Source organism: Nelumbo lutea, chromosome 1 (genome assembly GCF_056320005.1).
Source record: "Nelumbo lutea isolate HS-2025 chromosome 1, American lotus-T2T, whole genome shotgun sequence".
Taxonomy (NCBI): domain Eukaryota; kingdom Viridiplantae; phylum Streptophyta; class Magnoliopsida; order Proteales; family Nelumbonaceae; genus Nelumbo; species Nelumbo lutea.
The window spans coordinates 87,656,717-87,679,838 of NC_142684.1; the positions used below are offsets into that span (position 1 = coordinate 87,656,717).

Here is a 23,122-nt window from a genome sequence, read left to right on the forward strand (position 1 = left end):
AGTCATATGTTCCAATGTTGATGCTAAATCAAATCCTGCAACCAGCACTTTGGGGAAGAAGGGGTCAAGGGGACATTATTAGTGGTACATGGCACTGAATACAAAAAAAAAAAACCATATGTTTTGTACTCCTCATCTAATTTGCCCACATTTTGGCTACTCTTATGGGTGCAACTTGAATCAAATTGGGTTTGACCAATCCAAAACCAACTAAACCCAAATTGGATTAGGGTTGGAAAATTCCATCCTAATCTTATATATGAAACCGGAAAAACTTATAACTGATCAACCAATATCATAAAAAGTGGTAATCAATCAGGCTATTCATCAAAATCCACTCGCACGTAGAGCAAGGAGGGGTGGGGTTGATTGATTAAGCCCTTGTTGGGAGCTCATATTTTTATTTGTAAGCATTTGTTGGAAAACTGCCTATTTTAAGCTAGGACCACACCGATAATCACTTGTATGCATTTAGAGATAAGTCTGAATAGGTACCTTTTAGGAAATAAGTCTATTTTAAAATAGCTCAAAATTTTGTTTTTTTTTTTCAAGAACTTATTGTGTTTTTAGCCCATCTAGGCCAATCATATGATTTTCAAAATACCTATACTACCCCCATTTGAAAGAAGCAATTTTCCCAAACACTTATCCTATAAGTTCTTATTCATTATTGTAGCTTTTTGGCATCATAATGTACCTCAACTTAATATAATATAATGTTGGGTTGGTGCCTTGGTCAACTTGGTCTAACTTGAACTTCATGTATTTTACTTACTATAATGTTGGGTTGGGTTGGTACCTTAGGGGGCATAAAAGTATTTAAGCTTTATATCTATGCTTTTTTAAAGCACTTTCTTTTTTGTGCATTTTCCTTTCCCACAAGCCACAATCCAAAGCACAAGATCCAATAGACATAAGAAAATGAAATAACAAAGAGAAGAAGAGAATATAGATGAGACGAAATCCAATGTAGGCAGGCAACCCAAGTGATGAGCTGATTAAGACTCCAGATGGGCCTCAACCCATGTCCCAGGCCAGTCTGTTTTTCGACCCCACATTTTTATGTTCATCTCTCTACTAACTCAACCTAAACACCTGGTGTTTCAATCGTAGATTCAGATGATTCAGCTTTTGGATTATCTTTGTTGATACTATTTCATTGTCTACTTTAGCTGAATTATCACATAACGGTAACCCCTGAAACTTCTTGAGGATTTTCCATTTTGATGGGTGTAAAATTATTGGGCCAACTTTCCACACAAAAGAGGGGTAGCGGGACAAAAACGGTATGGGCCCAAAGCCCACTTTGGTTTTGCTCCTAAGTCCTAATTTTCACATTTTCAGGAGGGTTGTTTGGGGTCCACCGAGGGTAGTTCACAACTTCACATAAGTAAGTAGAGAAATGATTGAACATTTGAACGGGACCAATGATGACAAGCAACGAAGCAAGGAGAGCAGCGAACATAAGCATTAAGCAAAAGCCGTTGCTACTCGGACGAGCTCACAGCCTCGCACTAACCCAACCACACTCAAACAGCGACCACGTGTACAACTGGGAACCTAGGGTCACGTGCAAAGCGTGTGCCATCCAAAACTGTAATACCACTTCTACCCTTATCTTTTCAAAAATTGACAGATACGGATATGAAATTTCTTAATTCTTATCCACGTATAATAATAATAAATTGAAAAAGGGGCTCAGGACAAGTCCGCCGGCGACCGATCTAAAATGATTCTAATCTGTAGACGCAAGTCGTGTTAAATTTACTAAAAGACCCCCATCACAGAAATTCTTACCCCTCCCAGCCAGCGAAGGGCATGAGGGAAGAGAAATTTTTTGGTGCATGTGCTTTGTAGCCGTAATATATTGATAATTCAGGCGAGACCGCTCCAGCGAGACGAGCTTGCTCAAGCGGTCAGCCAGTCACGCCCCTTACCCCCCCTCTCTCCATCGGCGTTTCTCACTTCTTCTCGTCTTACCTCCTGCAAAAGCGAAGCCATGAACATGCAGTAGAGAGTTGCAAACAAAGCACCACCAACGAGGGAGCTCAGAAGAAGAGTTTCTCTATTTTCGCGTGCTTTTTTATGTAATCCTCTTTACGGGAAGACGCAATGCCTGCGCAGAAACGTTCTTCGGAGAATCTAGAGGAGGAATCCCAACAACGCCACCACTATCAACAGCAAAACCACCACCAAAACCAGTCACACAAGGAAGAAGGAGTGGGCGAAGACGATGATGGAGAAGAGGGTACGTATTCCATCTCATCTCATGTTAAAATAACCTGCTTTTACTTGTTATTTGTTTCTACACAGAAATTGAAATTGGGTTTTCCGGTTCATGATCGTTCCGTGTATTTGCCATTTCTCAGATTTCGATGGAAGCCCTTCGTCCAGTGGCGGAGATAAAGACGAGTACGTTATCTCATTTCCTCTTTCCCTTGTATCTCTGTCACCCTTTCGTCTCCCTTGTGCGCAATATTATAGTTGGTGTGTTGTATGGGGTGGGGGTGTGTAAGGGGATCTCGATGTGTTACTATTTTACTTATCGTCTTTAGCTTTTCTTACCAGCCTTTCGTGGCTCCTTTGACTTGGGTTTTTTTCTATCTCCTCTGTTATGGGAAGATAGCAGTTCTCCCTGAATGTGGGTGGTGTTTTCTTTTGTATTTGGATCTCGTCGATGATGATGTCTTTTCGACGTCGCGAGTCTTTGGTTCGGTTGCACGAGCGATCTATCTATATTTGGTAGGTCCGATACTTCCAATTCGAGTTTCTTTTTGGCGTAGCTGAGTCTGTATGTTGCTGCTCCGCTTTTTCTCTGTTCTATCCAAACTTGGATTTGCATTGCTGTTTGTCGATCCATAGAGCTCCATGTTCGAACCAAGTCAAGTCGGAGGTTAGTTATGCATTACTCTAGCCGCGACGGAATGACCCACATAGAGTGTGCCATCCTTGTAATTTAGCAATATTTGTTTAGGACCCATGTTCTAATGCGTTATATAAAGAGATGCCCTGCAAGTTCATCATCGTTCTCGTTAAATTGTTCACACATCAGCCAGTCTGTTATGGTGGATCTTGTGTGGACTGAATTATGGTAGTTTGAGGAAATTGTGGGGAATTCTTTGTTCTTTTACTTTTTGCCTGTTTAATTGAAGTGTGAGTGCGTATCATGCTATGAGCTTGTTTGTGTGTATATGCGTGTGCATAAATATTTTTCTCTCTTTTTTTTTTTTTTGAAAATATAGAGAAATTCAATAACGGGGGAATTGGCTGAATGTAGTTGACTTGACAAATCAACTTATTGTACCAAGATTTTGATCCTTGCTCACTTGATAAGACATTTCCATGTGTATGAGTATATGATGCAATAAGATGCAGCTTTTTTATTCAACTTCCAATATCTGTAACCAGTTTTTCATCTTTAGAATATTGCTCTCTTCAATTAGTCTCCTAATCTGGACTATATCAAGAGATCAAATATTTTAATTCTGTTCTTTAATGGTTTGTATGCATGCTTATCAATTATAAGGTGCTTATTCCAGTTGAGAACTAAGTTCACTGCTTTTGAATTTTAGTTTTTCATATTTCTGAACTGGTATTTGAGGCCCATACGAAATCCTCAGTAGATGCATTGCCATTCATTACTAAAAAGCTATGCAGAGGGCTTTTAGGATCTTTGCATTCAGAAGTAGCTACCTGGCATCAGTGGTGGCTTTTGTGAAAGGGTGGTGGATACATGGCTTAAGTAAGAAAGGGAAAACTTTATGGCAATTGATTCCAGGTGCAGTCTTCTGGTCGATATGGCAAGAAAGAAACTCAAGGATGCTTTAAAACGAAGGTTCTTCAGCAAAGTTTACTGTTGACAGTTCTTTCTATAATTATCTTTTTTGATTTGGAAGTCTGTTTGTAATTCCCAATGGGATAGTGGTCTGAGTGATTTTTGTACTTTGATACTTTCCTTTGTACAGCCTCTGATTGTACACATTCTTAGTGAATTGATAATTTACTTCTCAAAAAATAAATAAATACATAAAGCCATACAGAGGGAAATATGTATTAAATATCAAGTGCCTATTCAAAAGATTCTGTGAATCTGTTGTCCATACTGAATGGTGGTCTTAGACTCTTAGCCACATTGTTGCATGTGTTGTATTCATTAAGTTGATCCATATGTAAAAAGATATGTATATTCTAATTACTGTCTTGTTAGAATGCATGGAGTAGAACAAAAAGATAGATTCTTAGTTTAGTTTACATTTGACAAGACATAGTTATTTAACATCGTATTTTGTTAGTCAATTGACATATAACTAATAGCCTATCTCTGTTACATCATCATGTAATCCTTATCCCAACCTTCAGGGTTAGCTGCATTACTTCTGCTCCACTATTATACTGACCATCTTGCTAGGATGTGTGAGATACAACAAAAGTCAACCTTTGTTTAATTTATGTTAGAGAAGATATTGCTATTTTAACATCTTAATTTTGTAGGTAAATCGTTTAATCCACCACATTGACTCTTCTTCATCAAACAAGCCTTACCCCAACTTTTTTGAGGATGTCTGTATTGATTCTACTCCACTATTACATTATAGGTGCTGTTACTAGCAGGATTGCTTAGTTTCCCAAATGCATTTTTTCTTTTGGCTTGGCTTGTCCTTGTTAGTGTTTTTAACCTGCACCATTGCAGTTTCCTGTCACTTCATCTGTCGGCCTGTGGTGTACATGACCAGTATTATCATACACAGTGTGTATTTGATTATGGATGTTTGTGAAATTACAGAAAATTGAGTGGGCTGAGATAGGATTTGTATAGAGCTGTCTTCCTTCTGGTGTGAAGGGTTTCCTGGGTGCTTTCTTTGTTGTTTGTTATGATCTTTGTATCTCTTCTCCTTTTCTATTAAACTTTCTTTTAGCTGCAAGGAAAAATGGTGAGGACTGAATATAAGGAAAGACCTTTGACTTTTCTTGGTTTTCTTCTATTGCTGTAGCTAAAAAAGTATAAGCTTCATATTTCTGGCAAGGATTCATGTGCTTTTCAATTAATCAACCTCTAAACATGTTTATTAGCATGCATTGAAGAAAGTTTTTATCTATAATCTAACTGTGATTTGTTTCTTGGTCTTTGTTTGCAGATTTGTTTTAGTAAGGTTATCAGATGTGCGCAAAGAAGTGCAGTGCCCAATATGCCTAGGTATGATTATTTGGGCTTTTACTTGACAAAATCTGGTCCCAACAAATGTGCTGGTAAACTTAAGTCATCAGTGCTGGTTACATCTTATCACTGGGAAGCAGTGATTCAAAAGGCACGCCTAGGCGCACAGGCGAGGCACATTTTAGGGTATGCACATCAAAAGTGTGCTTGATGTACCTTGTGCCTCAGCCTAGGCATGCGCCTTTTGAAAATTTCACGCTTTTCTTCTCCAAGAACCCTCTATTTGCTAATGTTGTTCATTCATTCATCCTATTCATGCTTTTCTGCTCCAAGAATCCCCTATTTGCTAATGTTGTTCGTTCATTCATCCTAATAAAATATCTTCTTAAAAAGCAATTAAAATTATAATATCAATATTTTTTGTGTGAAAACACTGCTGGGAAGAATGGTATTTATTACATACTCAACTGTTTAATAAATATAAATGAGAAACCTGAGCATACACATCAGGAGGAAGATATCCTTATATGTCATGGTTATTGCTGTATGCACAATAACATGAAACATGACCTCTCTGTGCCAAAGGTTAGGTCCATATCCAGTCCACCCCTCCCAAGACCTAATATAACTGGGACTAACATTGGGTAATGGCGTTCTTTATAATAATTCAGTGGAGGTATCTAGTGGTATTGTTCATCCAATTCTAACCTCTTTCTGAGATAGATATAGTGCCAACTTTTGTAAGTGCAGTGAGATCATATGAATATTACATGTATTGACACATTATAATGTCTATTTGGATCCTTTAACCAGTTGTTTCTTTTATAAAATTTATTTTAACAATAAAAACCCCATAATTTCTTCACCTGCCTATTTCCTGACTGAATATTGCTTTAAAACTGGATGAAGCAATAATTTTTGCTTAGCACGATCTTATGACCAATTTATTCCTGAGGATTACATGCTTGCTTCTGGTAGGCCTCCTGTTACTTAGTTTTCCACTCAATCTGCACAATATTTGATGTTTGTGCAACAGAATGATAACTATAGAGATCTATATGAGGGAGGCTGAGAAGCTGTCTGTGAAGTTGAGAATAAATTATAATAGATTCCAAAGTTTGCTAAGGATTAATAGATGGGTTAGCAATAAGTGTAAACAGAAACAGTTACCGATGAAAAGAAAGAATGGCAACTATAAGATCTAGTGATTTAACTCCTCTGTTGCTATTGTACAAGTGAATAAGCAAGACCATGGTGGACAAGGTTTTCCTTTGCATCAGGCAGTGGCCAGAGAAAAGCAGGTAGAAATTGCTTGTTTGTCCACTTATCAGAAAAAAAAAAAAGCTTGGTTTATCCTTTTTGGAGGAGAGGAATTTTCTGATGTTTAGGTGGCTGGGAAAAGTTGAAAATAGAGGGAGTTGTATTGAAAGGGTGAAACAGGTTACAGATGAAGAGATCGAGAGTTTGGGAGTTTTACATGCTTGACTATATTTTATGTGTTATGCTTGGTTTTATTTTTAAAATTTCATTTTAAATATGTTTTACATGTTATGTTGATGTATTTTAATTTGAGATGATAGTTTTTTAAACATTTTTTTTAATATTATGCTTAATATTTTTTACATTTTTGCATTTGATTCTCTATAGTTCTGTTGTTTTCCTGTTGCAGCATCGGTTTTAAGAGACTTGGGAATGAGGTAGAATGTAAATCTTTTCGGGGGTGCTTTTCCATTGGGCTACATTTCCTTGTCTTTGTCCTTTTCTGTCTCATAAAAAAACGAGTAAGATCAGAAAATGATTTCAATGGTAATCGGAGTCTAAATCAAGATATGCTGTTTATATGTAAGATTTATGTATTTCTGGAGTACAGAGGGATGCAGAACATGTATTCTTCCACTGCAAGCTTGCAAGAATGGTTTGGGAGAAAGCTTTGGGGCTGTTTGATGTTAGTTTCTATTTCCCCGAAGACCTGAAATCTCTTTTTTGGAACTGGCAGTTAAAGGGTCTATAAAGAAAGGGAAAGTCTTGTGGGAAGTCATTCTGGCAGAATTGATTTGGTCTTTATGTACGGAGAGAAATAGGAGAATGTTTGAAAATAAACACAATACATGGTGGATACAATTTTAAAAGGTTTGTGGGGCAGAATCTACTCATGGGCTGCAGTTCACAGACAGCTAATGGATTTATCTTTCAACTCTTTCTTTGATTCTAGGAATCTTTTTCTATCTAGATCTGCAGTGTAATTAGCTTCTGAGTATTTTTCCCTGTTTTGAATTCTTTTTGATCAGGGCCTTGTATATTTTTTACCAATCCTAGTTATTGATGGTAACTTGTTAAGGCCTACCCACACAAAGGGTTTGTGTTGGATCTTGGGAGGAATGAACAAGTTACATGGTAACTTGTTAACGCAGCAATCATTAACAAAATTAGAAGACAAGACAAGAGGGCAAAGAGCTTTTGTAACCAGCAAAGCTAAAAGAGTACAAAAGTACAATTATCTAACACTAAATGGCCTAATGAGTTTGTTGGTCTCTGGAACCACTTGAACGAGATGTTCACATTAGAAATCAGAGATCTAGTGTCTCCCGGTGTCTGAACCTATGCAGGCCTTTTTTAATTAGCAACATGATCAAAGAGATTTACCAATAATAATAAAAAAATACAGTCAAAGAGATTTTACCAACAATGAGCATAAAGGAGACAGCTGCCTTTGAAAAGTTTAAGAACAAAGGATGCTATAACAAGTTATGATCCATAGAAAAATACTACAATTTTTACATAATAAAGTAAATTCATTAAAATAAGAAATCATCTGTGAGAGAGAAAAATAGGAGACACTTTCAACCACACCCCGGTTAAAACAGAATTCCAACATAACCCAAGAGCACTATTCAACTAATTGTCTCAACAGTCATTACAGTTTCTACTTCTGAAGCAAATTACACAAAGAAGAAAACTTAGACCATGATCCAACATTTTTCTCACAATAAGTTCACTTCATTGTTCTAACTCTATTGTTTTTCCACAACCTTCATTTCCAAAGTCCCTCCATTAAAAAATTCCACATCTTTAATAGCAAACCACACACTCCTCTGGAAGCTTCGAAGCTTCCATACCCTCAAACCTGTAAATCACTTAAACCATCTCCAGCAAAATATATCGACTAAACTCTGCCTTTATTTCTTTCTTCTAATTCCAAAATTATTTTTTTTCTCATTTTTCACCTCTTAAAAAGAGCCCCAATTTCTTTCCAATTTGAACCTCTTTCCTAGGCTTTAAATCCCAGGACTAGATTTCCTCTATCAAGTGTGGTTTACCCACTCCTTTCCCTTTCAAGTCTGTTAGCAATCTAATTTACTATTCTTGAGATCCACCTGAATGAGCAATTCAGGCTATAAGCTAAAGCTCTTAATTCTCCCAATTAATGCCTTAGGATCCAAGTACCATCACAATTAATTACCAACCATCCAATGACAATTCTATAACCCCCTAAATTTCCAAGTTATTATTCTACTGCAGCAAAACCAAGTTTGAGACCTTGCAGTAATGATTGGAGTTTAGTTCCCTCCCCCAATTGGTTCCAAGTAACTCATAACAGTGGCTCCAAAACAATCACTGGTACACTGTACACCTAGCACATCTGATGACCCTGGATTGCCTACCAAACATCCATGAAAGTGAAGCTTTATCCAGTCATTTTCAAGTGGTCACTAGTCAAAGACCACCTGTTTTCTTTGTGGGGAATGAGCTGAAATTATGTACCGCTCCCTAAGAATGAAGTCCATTGCAGACACCTTTGAATTCTTCCTTCCCTTGTCCATTTTCACAGCTATGAGATCAGTAAGAATGCAGTCCATATTCTCTTTATTTTCTAATATCTCTTGGTTTGTTTCATTTACACTCCCCAGTGATTGCTTTTCTTAAACATCTCCACAAACTCTTGGTTCAAAATGAACCTCCATGGTCCTTCCATCTCTGAGCCAAGTTATTAATGCCTGAGTATATCTTTCCACCTCCACATGATGAGCATTCAACACTGCCATGAACCCCAATCATTGCAGTAATGCCTTTGCCTTGGAAGAGTTGCCTGAGCCTATTAGTCCTGAATAAGCCAATAAAACCTCCCTTGAAACACCCTAGATGTTCGTCCTATCCCAAGCCTATTATCATGTTTCTCTTCTGGATCAACCTAGAACCTAGAAATTAGCACAGGTTATTGGATCTGACTTCAACAACTTTTTGTAGACTATATAATATTTGAATACTGACATATGCTTAGTATGCCTTTGCTGGATAAATATGTGTTCAATACTACATCAGATGCTACATGGACAATTCTAATATATGCTTCATAACATTTCTCTTCTAACATGTATTTGTAGTATATTTTAGCAAGCCATACCATAAAAAACTTACAATCAATATGGCCCTTGATGGAGCAGAACTGATGGCAGCAGTGGTTGGGGTGCAAGAGGCCAAGGAGATGGGGGTGGAGAGACTTGTAATTGAAGGGGACTCAAAAACTGTGATAAGTTGGCTGAACAAGGAGAGTCAGGAGATGTGATGCTACAGAAATGAGATCAAGCAATTCGGATGGCTAATGAGGAACATGCAGTTAATAATATGCTGGGTACAAAGTTCAACAAATTCTTTGGTGGATGCTTTATCCCAGCAAGGGGTACATAGAAGATAGATGTTTGGGCCCCATTATAAGGATAAAATGAGCAGGGATGATTAATGTTTGCCTTTTAGGTTCTGAATTTTGCAATCTAAGAAGATAAATGGGCTGGGTTTGTTTTGTTTGTGGGGTGGTTAACTGGGGCTAACTGCCATTCTCTCAGGATCATTCATAATTCACTGGTGTATTATTTCTGATTTCTATTAGTAATTTATTAATTTCTATTAATAAATACAGCCCTTGAAAGAGTGGAGTGGCAAAACAAAGATCATGTAGCTAACCCCATATATATAGTTGGGGCAAGGCCTTGTTGAGTTGATTGTATGCTATAAAAAAATTGAACAAGATAAGGCCACAAAATTGTAGTAGCAACCTTCATGGGTTGCAATAGCAGTAAAAGCAAGAAGAAAATAGGAGGAATTAATTGAGGAGAAAAGCCTAGTAACTGAACAAGTTATTGAAAACAGTTTTTCATGATCTAGCTAAAATGAGTCTGTATTTCTTCCTTTAGCTTTTGGCAATAAAACTAAAGACTAAAATCTGTCAATACAGAACACTATGGCTGATGATCTAGCTAGGAGGGGTGTGGAAAGGACTTTTTCTTTTGGTATAGAAACAACTGCATTCCTCATTTTTCCAATGATGGGGCTTAAATGGCATATCTTTTGCACCTTAAAACATTTTCCCATGTGCATTTTTTTTCCTTCTCACAAGATATTTTAGTTAATAAAGCTTTATGCCAACTATATGGGTTGGCTACACATATCCTGTTTAGCCATTCCACCATATATATAAAGTAGGAATACATACAAAATTCATGATATGTAATATTTGCCAGTTTCATTGAGTCGCTTTCCTGCCTTTCTTTCTTGACATTTTGAAAAAAGAAAAGTTCTCTAAAAATTACACTTGTATGGACAGGTATAATACGGAAGACACGAACTGTAATGGAATGCCTGCATCGATTTTGCAGGGAATGCATTGACAAATCAATGCGACTGGGGTATGCTAAGAAACTGTTCTGCCATGTCTTATTTGGTTCAATGGCATGCAGGCACTACAATCTCCTTATCATCTAGGGTCTAGGCTGGAACTTATAAAAAGTTGGCTGTCCATAAGGATCTTGAAGTCTTTCTGATGTGTATTGCTACTTTGGTCTTTTCTGCAGGAACAATGAATGCCCTGCTTGCCGCACACATTGTGCAAGCCGTCGTTCTTTGAGGGATGATCCAAATTATGATGCTTTAATTGCAGCTTTATATCCAGATATTGCTAAATACGAGGAAGAGGTATAAGTTTGCTGTAGTTTTTATTTTTATTCTTCTTGTTGGATAATGGCAATGAGTTGGAGTACAACTGCAAAATAGGTTTCCCATGGATGACCCTATATAGTTAGGACTTAGGACAAGGGTTTGTTAAGTTGAGTGTGATTTATCTAAGTACTCATTCTTTTCTGGATGCCGGGTTTCAGGAGCTGGCCTTTCATGAAGAGGAGAAGAATCGCAATAAGCAGGTCAGATAGTTAACAAACATATTTACATGCATGCATGTGCTAAAATATAAAACCAAATTAACTTGCTTGCTTGTGTATATGTGTGCAACAGCACGAGAGAGAGTATGCATGTGTGATGCATGTGTGTTGGGATTGTGTGCCTCCTGCTTGAATAAATAATTGTCTCCTGCTACCGATGAATGGTGTATATTTGTAAGGGATCATGGGTTGGGCAGGGCTTAGCACCTATGATAAGGGCTATAGCCCAGGCCTGTGCTAGACCAGGCTGGGCTTTGGGCCTAAGACATTAAATATATATATATATATATTTATTTATTTTATATTATATGACGTATAATCTATGCACAGAATATATGTTATAATTATAAAAATATTATGTCATTTTATAATATTTATATAAATATAAAGGGCAGCCCAGTGCATGAGGCACCTGCCAATGCGCGGTGTCTGGGGAGGGAAAGATGTACGCAGCCTTACCCCTGCACATACAGAGAGGCTATTTCCAAATTTATATAAATAATAAAACAAACACACACACACACACACACATATATATGTATGTATGTATGTGTGCATGTGCTATATAGTTATAAAAATATTTACATATGTATGTATTATATAAATAAACTGCCAGCCAGGCTGAAAATAATCGTTTCTTACTCATTCTGGGCAAGAATGGGCAAAAGTGAATTGCATGAGAGAATTTGGTTATAAAATTCTTGCAATGGGCCTCATTCATTTTTGAATGAAAAATGAGTCCATGGCACAAAAATTGAGGTAACTTGCAGCACGAAAAATAATAGGATGGCCAGCGGTCCACCATCCATTGGCCACTGCTGTTGTGAAAACTTGTGCTGACGGACATTGACCACCAGCCATCTGCTGGTAAAAACTCTATGCTGGAGTTTTTGAGACCTGAGCTGGTGGTTTATGACCGCCAGCATAGAAATGAGAAATATGAGGCACAATTTACCAGCGATTTTTGAGACCTAGGCTGGCAGTTTATGACCACTGACATAGAGCTTCTTTAAAGAATGAAAATGAACAATATGAGGCACGATTATATGATGTTTTATTATATTTTATGACTTTCTTAATATAGTATCTTTATTGAATATACTATCATCAATTTGGTGAAGTTAGATATTTTGTAGTTCTTCGAGTTATTAATTTTATTTTAATTTCACAAATTTTAAATTCCATTTCTTCTTGGAAGTTCCAAGCTCTTTTCTTCATTTGCACAACTGCCTACTCAATTCAGCAAACTAATTTCCTTCTAATTAGTTTTAATTTTTAAATAGGCGCTAATTGCTCCCTTTAAATATTCTTTTATATTTTCTCTATGCAACCAAATGCAAAAGCTTTGTAGTTTCTTGCCTTTTTTTTTTCTTTTATATTTTGTTATTGATGTGGGGGGCACATGGATGATTACTTGATTTATGTTTAGTTGTTGTGGGTCTTACACATTTCCACTATATATATCTGCTAATGAGTATTGTATGTATACCTACATTATTATTTTGGTTGATGAAAAAAATGAATGAAAATTAAATTTGTAACCAAACACATTTAAAATTTATTTTCATTCTTGCCACAGAAAGAATTCATTTTTTTTTCAAAAAAAAAAGCATTTGGTTCATAGCAACATTTTCTCATTCTGCCCATTTCTACCCATTTTTTTCATTCTAGAATTTTATCATTGGAAAGAATTGAGCAAGAATGAGTGTTGAACCAAAGATGGCCTAAACAACCACCAGCTGTCCTCTTTTTGTAGCTCTACTTTTGACCTTTTGTGAACTGTTTGTTAACAGAATATTCTTTTTTCCCCCTTTTCCTATGGATAATGTGAATTTAGTTGGCAACAGAAAAAAAGTGAGTACAGCCATCAAAGCCCCCAAGTCAAGAACATAGTTTTCAAGGCGATGCCTAGGCGACAAGGCGCCCTTTGAGGATCGCCTTGCCTAATCGCCAAGCAGTTTTCTACTTTGTACTATAAAATACTTTTTTATTCATTCTTTTTTGAGATTATAATTATAAAATAGACATTATTAAACTAAAATAATCATTGTGTGTTTATATACTAATTTCTTTTTATTATTTTCTTATTTATTAGGGTTTAATCAACACAAACATTGCTAAATGCTGTATTGAACCCTAAAAGACTTAAAAACCTGAACCAATAAGTAAGGAAGAACTTGAATTTTTATCTAATCTGCACATTTTCCTCTTCCATATATTCTTCTCCTACTTCTTCTTCTTCTTCTTCTTCTTCTTCTTCTTCTTCTACTACTACTACTACTACTACTACTACTACTACTACTACTACTACTACTACCAATACTTTTTATTTTCTTCTTTTCCTATAACAAAAATAAGGGTTCAGCCCCTATATATTTTTGAATTTTATTTTCCTTCTTCAATTTATACTTTTCTTATGAAAATCATGAATAATTATTAAAGAAATATGGTTATGGTACCTAGGGAACTACCTTAGGATCTATGCTTTTAACATAAAAAAATCCATCCCGCCTAGGTGACTAGGCAACAAGGCACCCCCCAATCGCCTAGCCTTGCCTTAGCGCTTTGAAAACTATGGTCAAGAGACATGATCCTCAAAAAACCTCCAAACGATGCAAGCATGATGGCAGAGGTAGGCCTCCCAAATATACAATTAGGGGTGCAACTTAGGTATGCCCAACCTGAGCCCGGACTGACCTAGCCCAAAATTTTGCAGGGGTTTGGGCTTGGATTTTTGGTCCTTGGGCTGGGCTTGGACCTAAGGCTTCAGGGTTTTTTATTTTTTGGGCTGGGCCCAGGCCTAGCCTTTAGGTAGCCTGAACTCAGCATGACCTTATCTCAACCCGATCCCAGCCCACCCGACTTGCACCCCTATATACAACACTCCTTCCCTAGGCAATTTGCTCATCAAATAATTGGCTGACTATGGGTCCTGTCTAAATGAGATCATAACTTGGGATTCCAACAACTGATCTTCTTTGATGAAATGGTAAGAGGGATCATGGTCCTAAGTATCCCGATTGATCCATCCAATAACAATGCACAAGTCCCCTTTGACCTCCACTCTACCAAAATCTAGCAAATATATCAATCAGAGATCCTGTATTAATACTAAGGCCAAGATGTGTGCTCTGACTAATATCCCTGATCTGTCAATTCCTGATAAACAATAATCTTGCCCTAAGTTTTTGAGTTCCCATCCGATCCTTGATTGCCCAAGGTTCTCCAAGGAATATTAAATTGAGTGTATGGTGTACCTGGAGTTGAGGGGTCAAAATGGGTCTAAGAACCTGCCACAGGCTGCACTTGCAAACCTCTCACAAGATCATCCATCAAGAAATCATTAAACTCCTATTACATCCATATGCATTGGCTATTTTAACTGTAATCAAAATGCTGATAGTTTCTGGAGGTTGAAATTTATTAGACTAGATCCTCAAGCTTCTATTGTCAAACTTGTCCCTTTAAACTCCATGTTTCTTCCATTCTATTGTCAAACCTGTCCCTTTAAACTCCCTGTTTCTTCCATCCAACAGCTGATTATTCTCTTCTAGAGACTCCCTATGTACTTTGTATTGAGCCATTCCATTAGAAAACCAAAAGGATCCCTATGCTCCCTACTCGTATCATCTATAGAAGAGTCCTAATTGATTATTCTATTAGGCTACCTATCTATCTGTGCATGTACACATATATGTCATGCATACATATACAGTCAGTGGCATGAAGCACGGTCATCTGTCTGATTGATGGTTGGTTTTAGTTGTAACATCATCAATGTGCCCGAAAAGGATAGGCTGTTTAAAGATGATGGCTAGATTACAGTGGCTTGCTTAAGGTTGGCTCACTGATATCAGATTTAGAAGGTCTAGGGACATAGTTGACTAGGGATTTATTGGAATCAATGTGGAAAGTCATGTGCGTCACTATACATCTTCATGTGTATTTTGCTTTCTGGATATAATGCAATACTGTTACCTTTTCTTAATTGGAAAATATAAAGGGATCTTAAGTTAAAGGTAACGATAAAAAAGTTAGGGTTGGTGAAGGTAGAGTTTGTACTTATGGTAAGTTTTCAACTTCTCATGTATTGCAAATCTAAAGACAAATAATTGTCAAATACTGACAGTAATGCAGAGCTCGGTGTGCATAACATATAAATCATTATTAATTTATGATGAGGGGCATTTTGGTCACCCCGTACAACTACCGACACATGGACGCTGTTGACAACACAGCATCCAAGTCAACAGAACAGTTGTGGCACCCGACATCAGGTGAGCGGCTGAGCTGGGGTGAGCTCGAGCTGCCATCAACACAAGCTCGCCTAAACCATTCCGCACACCACGCCTCTATAGGCACCATTACCGCGACCATAGGAATAACTCGCCTCTGCAGGGCCCTCGCTCAGAAAGCTTTATGACAAGGATACTACTGGCCCACCATGAAGGCAGATGCCATTGAGCTGGTCCAGCGGTGCGACAAATGTTAACGGCATGCCAACATCCTACACCAGCCAGCCGCCGACCTAAGGTACTTAACTAGCCCTTGGCCATTCACACAATGGGGCATAGACTTGCTGGGCCCCTTCCTGCCAGCTAAAGGACAAAAAATTCCTGGTGGTGGCAGTAGATTACTTCACCAAGTGGGTAGGGTAGAAGGCGAACCCCTAGTCACCATAGCAACTCGCAATGTCCAGGACTTCTGGCAAAGCATAATCTGTAGGTTTGGCCTACTCAGAGTATTGATCTCAGGCAACGGGAAGCAGTTCGAGGACATTAAGTTCCAGAATTGGTGCAATCGGTTGGGAATAAGACAAAACTTCACCTCGGTGGCGCACCCTCAAGCTAACAGATAAGCTGAAGTAACCAATAGAGCCATTCTACGTGGCCTCAAAGCTCGACTATCTCGAGTCAATGGTTTGTGGGTGGACAAGCTACTTAGCGTGCTATGGGCCTACAGGACCACCATTAAAACAGCAATAGGTGATACGCCCTTCAACCTAACTTATGGGACCGAGGCAGTGATCCCAATTGAAATGAAGATCCCGATGCTACGATTTGAAGTATGCGCTGAAGAATCAAATGAGGAAGATTTGCGAGCCAACCTTAACTTAGTAGAGGAAGTTAGAGACCTCGCTGATATTCAAATTGCGACATACCAGCAGCGTGTAGCTCGGTACTACAACGCACGAGTCAAGAAACACAACTTCAGGGTTAGCAACCTGGTACTCAGAAAGTTATGGTACCTGAGCCCAGTGTGGGAAAGCTCGGTCTGAAATTGGGAAGGCCCCTATAGAGTTTCTAAAACTATAGGTGGGAACGCATACGAGCTTGAAACACTTGATGGGAAGGCAGTGCCCTGGGCCTGGAATGTGGACAACCTGCATAGATACTATCTCTGATAAAAAGTGCTTCGAGCCCCGAGCTCGCCAGAGTCAACTAATAGCTCAGTTCGACATCGTGAAGATAGAATCAACAGCGTTGAAGAACAGCAAAGTTATACTCTACAACAAAAGCGAGCTGAACAACGTAAAGATTAGCCAAACAAACAGAAGGTACTGCAAGGAACAACTACTTTTATTAAATTAAGGGGCCAAATGGCCTTACAAGTAAGCGGACCAAGTAGCCGCTAAAAAAAAAAGAAAAAAAGAAAGAAAGAAAGAAAAAGTTTAGTAAGTTCGGACAATATAGGGCACGCAGGCCCTGGAAATCTTATAGGAGCAAGAAGCCCTCGAAACAGTAAAGGAAACCACCATCTCCACCAAACCACCAGCCGAGCTATAGACCGAGCTACTCGTCACCACTGACATCATCCTGAGCCTCCTCGTTGCCTTCTTCCTCGACCCCCTCTTTGCCATCTTCCTCCTCCTCCTCTGGGGTCAAGGGCTCCTCATCCACTTGCATGACGAGCTCACGTGGGACCTTTCGTGTAGTGATGGAGCTGACATCGAGATCGGGATACAGGGACTTGAGATAGCGACGATACAACTTGAATCCCCTCTTCATCGATGGGATACTGTCCATAGCCCTCTGCTTCCCGTATGCGGGGGACTGCAAGTAAAGAGCAACGACCTCCTCCCTAGCTCGGTCGACCTCCTAGGCACACCTAGATCGTGACTCGTTCAGCTCGCGTCGGGAATGGGTCAGCTTGTGCTGTAGAGTGCAGACTCAGGTTCGCGTTATAAAGGCGCTAGTGCTCCACACACTCCCCTTCTGAATCAATCTTGAGCCTTTGCAACTCGGCATTAAGCAGACCAATGTTAGCCTGCATACTGGCCCTTTCTTTCTGCTCGGAGTGAGCATGGTCTAGCAGGACCTGACTATAGGTGTTTGTTTGCCTGCGAAAACCAAAAACAAAATAAGATGCCTTGCAGAAAGAAATCAAGAAGTTCTCAGTGGATTCAACTCGTTGAATTGCCGCATGTCCTCAGGAAGAAGTATGCCCCTACCCAACCAAAGAGCTATGCGAGCATCGCTCGACTGATCAATCATGGACACATCAGGAATGTTGGGGATAGGGGGGATATCGGACACGTAAGGGCCGGCCTCCCGCTCCTCCTGGGCTACTTGCGGCTCTGGCGAGTGCTGCTCGGTGTACATCTGGTATCCTTGCCTCTTTAGGTCGATGACTGGAGGGGTTCCAGACAAAGAAACCTCCCCCCTAGACGACCTACACCCAGCTCGACGCTTCTTGCGAGAATATCTCAATTCCTCGGCTGACATCATAGAAGACAAGCTCTCCATACTTGCAGACAAAGACAGAAACATCAGCAACCGAGCTAATAGGAAAAAAGAATAGGCAAATGCACGACTTGACAACTGACCCACCTATATGGCTCAGTCCTGCCTGCACAAGCATCAGCTCGACTAGAAACTCTCCAATCCTAACTTGTTTCTAGGCGAGTTGCTGGACAACAGCTTGAAGATCGGCATCCCTGCACTCAGTAACTTTCTGGCAACTACTGTACCAGGCAGTGTTGACATCCCAACCACCATCATTCTCAAGGAAAAAGAACCTCTGCTTCCAGCCCCTAACCTTGTTGGGAAAATTAAAAATCTCCCTCATGCTGCGGAAAGGAAGGTAAAAACAAAATGGGCCATAAATTATTTTCATCTGTACTAGGTCGAGAAGGCCTTGAGACTCAAAGGGAAGCCCCGATGGTGGCATAAGCTGATCAATCCAACCAGTGTCCTAACCCCATTTGGGGCGAGCTGACCCAGCGATACCCTGTAGCGCTTCAATACAGCAGTTATAAACGGATAAAGGGGGAAACGGAGGCTAGCCGCCAGTGACTCCTCATAGATGCACAGCTCCTCCCTGTTGTGGTCTCAAGGATAATGACTAGTAGTAGGCTCAATCCAATGATACTCATCGAGGATCTCGTATCTTTGACATATCTCAACTATCGCCTCCCCAGACAGTTGGGTCAGTTCGAATGAATCTATTACAACCTCTACCTCCTCCCTCCTACCCACTAGGTCCCCACCGAAAAAGGACTCGTATGAATCCTCACTAGAGGAGCTCGATTCCTCATCCGACCCATCACTAGATGGCCTATCTTCGGCAAAACTATGAGATATGGGGAAAAAGACAAAAGAAACTCACCAGAAAAGCAAAGAGAACTAGAAATGACAACACTAGCAATTGGGATAAGGAGAAAGTATAGATCGCCAACGAAAAACAGAGCTCGCCTAAGCAGACCAGCGTTGGAGACTAACTCGAAGATCACCCTCCTTCGGAAAAATCCAAAAACAATGAATATGTGGGGACCTCACCAGAGGCCCCCATATTTATAGCTTGCGGGAAACAAAATTGATGGTCCAGATGAAAACCACAGCTAGCAGAGGCGCACTGCCAGGAATCCAACGGCACAAGCACAGGACAACCTGGCAACAGCAGGGGACTGGTGCGTGGGCTCAACCTCTGAGCATGCCAGTTCAAAACTTCAAAACTAAGCGCGTGTGCTCAGTTTGAATTTAGGCGTGTGTTTAAATTCAAACCGTCCGCCATGAATGCCGCGCGTGCAAAGCCACTTCCCTCTCTCCGAACTCTAGTAGGTTCTAGAAGAAGCGGTTTAAACCAAGCCCAAACCGGGCGAGCTAAACCGCCTACAAAGGTGAGTAGGCCAAAAACGCCCTAGAAGATTCTACTCTCTTCGCTTGCTGAGCAGCGGCTCGAGAGGGGGGGGGGCAATTGATGAGGGGCATTTTGGTCACCCCGCACAACTACTGATATATGGACGTTGTTGTTGTCAACAACGTCCAAGTCAGTAGAACAACTTGATAAGTCAACATGTGGCACCCGGCATCAGGTGAGCGGCTGAGTTGGGGTGAGCTTGGGTCACCGTCAATACAAGCTCGCCTAAACCATTCTGCGCGCCACGCCTCCGCAGGCACCATTACCGCAACCATAGGAACAGCTTGCCGAGCCATACGCCACAAGACCCGCGGGCGACCTGTAACCGCCACGCGAATCTAGCAACAGACGTGCTAGTACGCCTTAAACTACGGAAACAGTTCCATAGGAGACTCAGAGACGTTGCCTAATGGCACCTGAACCTCAGATAGCTATAAAAAGCCCCAAATCCACTCAAAAGGGTATTTGCACTAAAGTTCTTGAGTTCTCTCACATATTCTCACAAAATCCCCATTCTAACTTAAGCATCGGAGTGCTCTCTTGGGTAAAACCTACCCAGGCACTCTAATCTTTCTTTCTTTCCAGCTCGGATGCACAAATACTAGCTCAGCACTGCCAGATCAGAACCTTGTTCGAGCCCAGTCACTAGCCATGCGGGAGTGAGCAGATCACGCGTCACCAATTTACTTGTTTTTTCATTAAAAAGATATACAAGTTCAGTAAATCATTTATTTAGGTTTATTAAACACTAATGAAGTCCTTGGGTTTTAAATTGTGCGTAAGTCATCTAAATATTGGAATTTGTCATAACCGCATAAGTGTACTTTTCAAGTACTCCATCGGGTTCTTTAATCATGTTATCAAGACATTTAATTAATACATAAATATTTTATTTGGACTGAATAACTCCTGCTGGAAGTAAAAATGAGAACTTAGGTTCTGTACTAGTCAATTGGGAAATATACCTTTAACTGATTAAATGCATTAATGAAATAAAATAAAAATTGATCATTTGGTTTCAATTTGCTTTCTTTCTTGAGGTTTTAAGGCTTTAAGAGAGTAGCATTGAGTCTGAAGGAGTGTTAGAATTTATCCTTTTCTCAGAACCTCTTTTTCGTCAAATTTCCTATTACCTCTAATAATATAAGCATCGGTCAGCATATTCAACTGACTCTGATGGAGGCAACTTTGAGTGCAGAGCCAAGGAGTTGATTCTTGAGTTGGCAAGCTATTATTTGGATTTTGGAAAAGCCATAACCACACCATATTTTAGCTTGGCAATGCAGATGTCCTTGAGCTAAAACCGTTAAGTTATGTTCCAAGTCTCTGGGATTGATATGGTATATTGAGCTTCCACCCCTCTGAGATTACATTATTTTTCAAATGAACAGAAAAGGTTCCAAATGGTATCGTGTTTCTACATAGAGAGTATTTATTTGTTAGGTGAAGATTTCCTTGCTTGACAGTTTTAACTTCAGTTCTCCACCTAGGTAGAAAGTTATCATGGCTCATATTTGGTTTATTTCTTCGTTTTTCTTTTATTATGCGCTTTTTGCATACACAAACATGTTTTAGGCCATAACTCCATATTCTAATAGGGCAGATACCCATTATTTTGGGATGGGGTGCCTTCAAGCACACACATGTACACTAGATTGTATTTTTATGTTGTTTCAAATTCTTATGCTAGGTTTTCCTGGGACAGATCCAAGCATCTATTGCCCAGACTTTACGGCGACAATCAGAAGCACTTGGCAGGAGACGCACCACAGCTAAAGCCACTGCAGCTGCATTTGTGAGAAAATCTCAGGGTAACTATCGAAATTTGAGAGGGAGGAGAAGCTCTCGTGGATCTGAAATTCAAGGATCTGATGATGATGATGATGAGGCAAATGGTGATGGAGGAAAAGATTCCTCTTCTGCAGAAGAACGCTCTACAGATGTAAAACCAAAACGGTGCAGGAGATGGGGAGGACCCAGGTTCTCTCAGTCTTCTTCAGCAGCTGCAAATGCAGATGGGGGTTGTGATGAAAATGATGACTTAGAAGGGGGCAGAGAGAGCACAGGTGCATCTCCTGGCCGTATCGGGAATCCAGAAGTACTGGCTTGGGGTAAAGGTGGTGTGCGGATGAAATATTAGTGGTAAAAGAGCCACACCATATGACTGCTGATCAATGTGGATCTGGGCTTGAACCTTCAACCTCCAAGGATGATCATTGCAAAAATGGTGTGCAAATATTGGAAGAGCAAGAAACTCTGGCAGGGATTCAAGCTAGTTGCACCTCCAGTCGAGGCAATCTGGTCAGTTCTCCATCTTATCTATATGTTATTATCAGTTGCACATATGTTGCAGTTATAATAAATCCCTTCTGCTATGCTACTTTCAGGTTCTGACTTATAGGCAGAAGGTATCAAGTTAGGAAGGGTACATGGTGACTTTTCAACCTTTTCACATGGAGAGTAGGCCGTGGAGGTGTATATTAAATTATATAGATACAAACAAAGACCTCTCAGGCAATATAGTTCCTGATGAAGCATTGTTTGTCAAGAACAGAAAAAAATAACAGCTTATGCATGTCGTGGTCTGTGCAGCTCATATTTATGTATGTAATGTAGCCTTTTTTCTTCTTTTTCATGTCATACTCTTGGTTCTGCCCCTCTGCGTGTTAATGATTCATCTCGTGCATTTAACACTCATCTCTGTCTTTGTTCCCATGGCTTTAGCCCTCTAAGTAGCATGAACCAGTTCTGTGTTCTGATTTCTGACTGTTTGGGTCTTTGGGAAGAGGTTTCTTGACTTGCCCAGGTTTCTAATTCGCTTTACAGAGTAACCAACCCATCAACCCTTTTGTCTGTTGCATTGTATGAGTCCAAACTCAGAAAACAATTGTGGCCTTCTGAGTTCTGACATATGGTTTTATCAATTGTATGTAGAACTTGAACAGTCTTAGAGGTAGAAAGGGATCCGGGTTAGCTGCACTTGATGGCTGTGTGAGAGGGCGAGCATGGTAGGTTGGTTACAAATCCTACTTTGGAGTTTGGATGGGTATAAAAAGACACTGCCATTTTGCCCGACGTGCCTTTGGATATGAGGTTCGTTCTAGTGCTCGTTGGGCCCCCGTCTGTATTTTATGAACACTGATGCTCCATTTTGTGAGTTCGGATCTGGTCCCAACACATGGTCCGACGACTAACGTTGGTCACTTGGTTGGTATCAGTCATGATCTGTGAGCAGTAGAACAATTCCTTAAATTAATTAATCAAACAATTATCTAATAAATGGGGCGGGCCCCACGCAATTAGGATTAGATTAGGATGAGATTGGGATGCTACTGTGTTAATAACTAGATGAGGGACATGTGTAATTATTGCCCGTCGCCTCAACTCATGCAACGGTTGATCTGGAATATACGGGCTGTCTCCTATTGAAGAAGTTGCAGCCCATGGATTTATTTTCTTTCTTTCTTCTGGATTTCACGTCTGTGCCCCACAACATATCCCATCGTATGTAGGTTAGCTACGACCAACAACCTACAAATACGAGGAAGTGATACACACTGATCTGGATAAAATCATGATCAGAAAATTCAGTGGATCAGACGGTCATCGTGGCTCATGG

At 39.9% G+C, this 23,122-nt stretch overlaps 1 pseudogene across 1 annotated transcript; it reads left to right on the forward strand.

Moving 5' to 3' along the window:
• Positions 1-1,824: 1,824 nt before the first annotated feature.
• LOC148875944 (putative E3 ubiquitin-protein ligase RING1a) lies at positions 1,825-22,200 on the forward strand (annotated as a pseudogene). The gene is made up of 8 exons (XR_016105388.1): positions 1,825-2,248; positions 2,370-2,412; positions 5,136-5,194; positions 10,755-10,836; positions 11,002-11,122; positions 11,305-11,346; positions 21,194-21,804; positions 21,891-22,200. The product of XR_016105388.1 is annotated as a putative E3 ubiquitin-protein ligase RING1a (transcript).
• Positions 22,201-23,122: the final 922 nt, after the last annotated feature.